Here is a 4,220-nt window from a genome sequence, read left to right on the forward strand (position 1 = left end):
GGTGCCGAAACCCGGGAAGGAGTTCACCCCACGCCAGGGGACTCCTTCCTCGAACTCCTCCACGACCCCCCAGGACTGACGGTCCGCCCTCTTCTATTTTCTCTGGCACTGGCTTCCTTCACTCACCACTGGCTCATCTGTTAGGTAAGCCTCCCCCTTTTGCCTTTTTGGCCAGGCTTGTACATTATTTAAAACGTGACCCATAATAGATATATATATATGTATATATAATATATATAATATATATATATATATATATATATATGTATGTATATCTCCTGACCTCATTCCCCCATTCCCGGAGGCTAAGTTCTCATTCTCCTTTCTTGCTCTCTCTCTCTCTCCCCTCCCCTCACCTACCCCTCTTAATCTTCCTCCTTCCGGGTCCAGGACCCCCGCTAAAGCCTAGCGCTAGGTTCCTTCAGGCTCCGGGCCATTGCCCTAGAGAAGTGAGGGTCTAGGTGACGACCTACACCCACCTTCTCTCAGGGTTCGTACTAGAACCCCTCCCTTGGGACTGGCATGACTCATTGGGGATGCCCTCTGGGTCTCGTCTTTCTCATCCAGCCAAAGGACTCACCTCTAATCCTCCTCTGGTCTCTCTCCTCTAAAGTCCTCTTCCAGAATGGGAACTTCCTCCTCCTCACTTCGGGGGAATTCATCCCAACATTGCCTCCTAAACAACCTCACCACTTTATCCCTCAGACCAGACATTAAACCCAAGCTCCTCACCAAATTCTTCACACAAGATTGGCCTTAATATCCATTAGACAACCAAAACAAGTGGACCCCTGAGGGCACACTCGATCCTGACATTCTCCGGGATCTTTTCAATTACTGCCAGCGCCTGAAAAAATGGAGATTCCCTATGTCGCTTTTTGCTCCCTCGCCCAAAATCCCTCTCTTTGCCTCACTTGCTCCCCCTCTCATGTTCTCTTAGCAACCAAAGCCACCTTGCCCTCTTCTCCCGATTCAGATACCTTTGACCCCGCAGATGAACCCCCTCCATACAGGCCCCCCCCTCTGGCAGCCTCTCCTCCAACTGCCCCCACATCTCCTGAACCTTCACAGCCTGCCCCCTTAATCCAACTGCCCCTCCACTTCCCAATCCTCCCTCTGCTGCCGCTTTTAGCCCTCCTGTCACACATTCTTGGGGACCCCCCGCCTCTACCATGGCTCCCCTTCATGAGGTGGCTGGCGCTGAGGGAGTTGTTTGAGTCCATGTTCCCTTCTCACTAGCCAACCTTACTCAGCTAGAAAAAAATTAGGGTCCTTTACCACTGACCCCTCCACTTACATTAAGGAATTCCAGTGGGTCCTTCAGGCATACAGTCTCACTCACCACGACATCTATATGCTCCTAGCCAACACCCTCCTTCCTGAGGAGTGCCACTGTGTCTGGGACGCGCATTGGGGCTCGGACTGCCCAATCACCAGAAGGGGAGATTGGCCTAACAAGCCCCAGCCATTCCGGGCACCTCAAACACCTCTGGTGGGACTGGATGAAGAGGACTGATGGGGCCCTGGGTCCTTCCCAACCATGACCATCACAAAAAGTGAGCCCAGGGTAACTATTGTTGTGGATGGCCGACCCGTTTCCTTCCTCCTGGACACAGGAGCCACTTTTTTGGTCTTAAAGGAGTTTTGGGGCCCAACCACACTTAACCTCTCTCCTATAGTCGGGGTAGGAGGAAAACATATATACCCCCGCAGAACACTTCCACTAACTTGCCATATTGAAGGTGTTCCTTCTCCTTTTTTCTCACTCATTTCTGGACATGCCTCAAAGTCCCATTCCCATGTTGGGCCAGGACATCCTCGCTCTGCTACATGTTTCAACTTCCTGGCAGACAAAGGATATCGTGTCTCCCTTTCTAAGGCCCAAGTATCACACTCCACTGTTACCTATTTAGGGTTCCAATTATCCCCCTCCAAAAAAATCAATCACCCTTGACAGAAAACAATTACTGTCCTCTTTACCCATTCCAAAAACCAAAACAGCCTGGGCCTAGCTGGGTATTTTTGGACCTGGATCCCCAACTTTTCCCTAATGGCCCACCCATTGTACAATCTGGCCAAGGGAGATCCAAATGAGCCCCTGTCCTCCTCCCCTAACAAGGCATTTCAAAAACTCCGCCAAGCTCTAGTTAGTGCTCCTGCTTTACATATTCCTGTCCTCACCAAACCTTTTTCACTCTATATCCACGAAAAAGAGGGTCAAGCATTAGGAGTCCTGGGACAAACATATGGCCCCTCCTTCGCCCCAGTAGCATATTTATCCAAACAACTTGACCTCACTGTACGCAGGTGGGCCCCCTGCCTCCAGGTTCTGGCAGCCAGAAATGCATTACAAAAAGAAGCACACAAATTAACGTTCGGGCACCCTTAACCATACTCTCACCTCACCATCTGAAAGACCTCCTCACCTCCACAATTGTATGGAGACCCTCCAAAACTTCATCCCCTGTCATTCCTTAGTTTCCGAGGACCCCCTTCCCCAGGCTGATTACACTTGGTTCACAGATGGATCCTCCTTTAAACAGGACAACAAACGTTATGCAGGGTATGCTATAGTGTCCCTCCACTCAGTCATAGAGGCGTTCCCATTACCATCGGGCACTACTAACCAACAGGCCGAGCTCCTTGCTGCCACCTGTGCCTGCACACTCGCAGAAGGAAAATCCCTTAATCTATACACAGACTGTATTCCACATTTTGCTGTCACACGTAGCCATTTGGAAGGAACGGAGGCTACTTAACACCAAAGGTAATACCATAACTAACTCTGCCCTGATAAACAAACTTCTTGAAGCCTCACAGTTGCCAAAACAACTGGGGGTCATCCACTGCAAGGCCAACCAAAGGGACGACTCCCTCGTAACCCAAGGTCATCCACTGCAAGGCTGATAGTACGGCCCGAGCGGCCGCTACCACAAAACCCCAGCCCTCCCGTTTCCCCTGCGTCGCTCACGGCCCGCCCCACTGCCCTCCCACATCTCTTAAGCTGGAGCGGGTGGTGGGTACAGCTCCCCAGGGGCCCCCCGAACCCCTCCTTCCCCTCTGTCCGCTTGATGTACCTACTGATACAAATAATCCCACTGAACCAGACAAACCCACTCTCTTTCACCTTCTCCATGACTTATTCCATTCCAGCCCTCAAAGCTTATCCCATTTTCTCCAAACCTTTTTCTCTCTAACCCCTTCAGACAAAACCCTTTTACAACACATTTCCTGCAACTGTTCAGACAAAACCCTTTTACAGCACATTTCCCGCAACTGTTCCATTTGTCAGCGCACAAATCCTAACACCCCCTTAAAAGCCAAACCCTACCCCTCACACCAGGCCAGGGGAAATATTCCAGCAGCAGATTGGCAGATTGATTTTACCCACATGCCTCCGGTTCGACGCCACTGCTACCTCCTGGTATTTGTGGACTCCTTTTCTGGGTGGGTAGAGGCCTATCCCACCACAAACAAAAGGGCTTCTACTGTCGCCTCCCTACTCCTCTCCCAAATCATCCCACGGTTTGGAATGCCCTCTTCAATACAGTCAGATAATGGGCCAGAATTTACTGCTCAAATTATACAAAGTCTATCTAAAACGCTCTCACTACCTTGGCACTTACACTGCCCTTACCGGCCCCAAGCCTCAGGAAAAGTGGAACGGACAAACCGGACCTTAAAAAACACTCTCGCCAAACTTTGTTTAGAACTTCACTTAGACTGGGTTCGCCTCTTACCCCTGGCCCTATTCAGACTCAGAGCTCTTCCAAAAAAAAAAAAAAACCCACCAATCTTTCCGCCTTTAAGGTGATGTAGGGGAGACCTCCACTCCCCCCAGGTATTATCCCTAAACAGGGGTCCATACCCTCCAGCTTAGCCATACCCCTACTTTCCCGTTTACGTGCCAAACTTTGGAAATACCAAGACTGGTTACTCACAGAACACCCTTACAATACATCCGGGAGACTTAGTCCAAGTTCAGCACACGCCCTTTCAAGAAACTAGCACATTTGCCTGCACTCCTCACCCCTCTAACCCCCTCAAACTTCGCTTATCCCAACTCCCAAGTCTCCCTCCAGTACAGAAATAATGACCGCTCGCATTAACATCATCCTGTTTCTCTCGCTACACCTAGTAGGAGCCTCCGGACCCCAAAACGCCTGGAGGTTCACAGTTCGAGAGACTTATACAGGGGGGCAAGGTAAGACCACCCGGCT

The sequence above is a fragment of the Galeopterus variegatus genome, unplaced genomic scaffold (genome assembly GCF_000696425.1).
Source record: "Galeopterus variegatus unplaced genomic scaffold, G_variegatus-3.0.2 Scaffold6048, whole genome shotgun sequence".
NCBI lineage: Eukaryota > Metazoa > Chordata > Mammalia > Dermoptera > Cynocephalidae > Galeopterus > Galeopterus variegatus.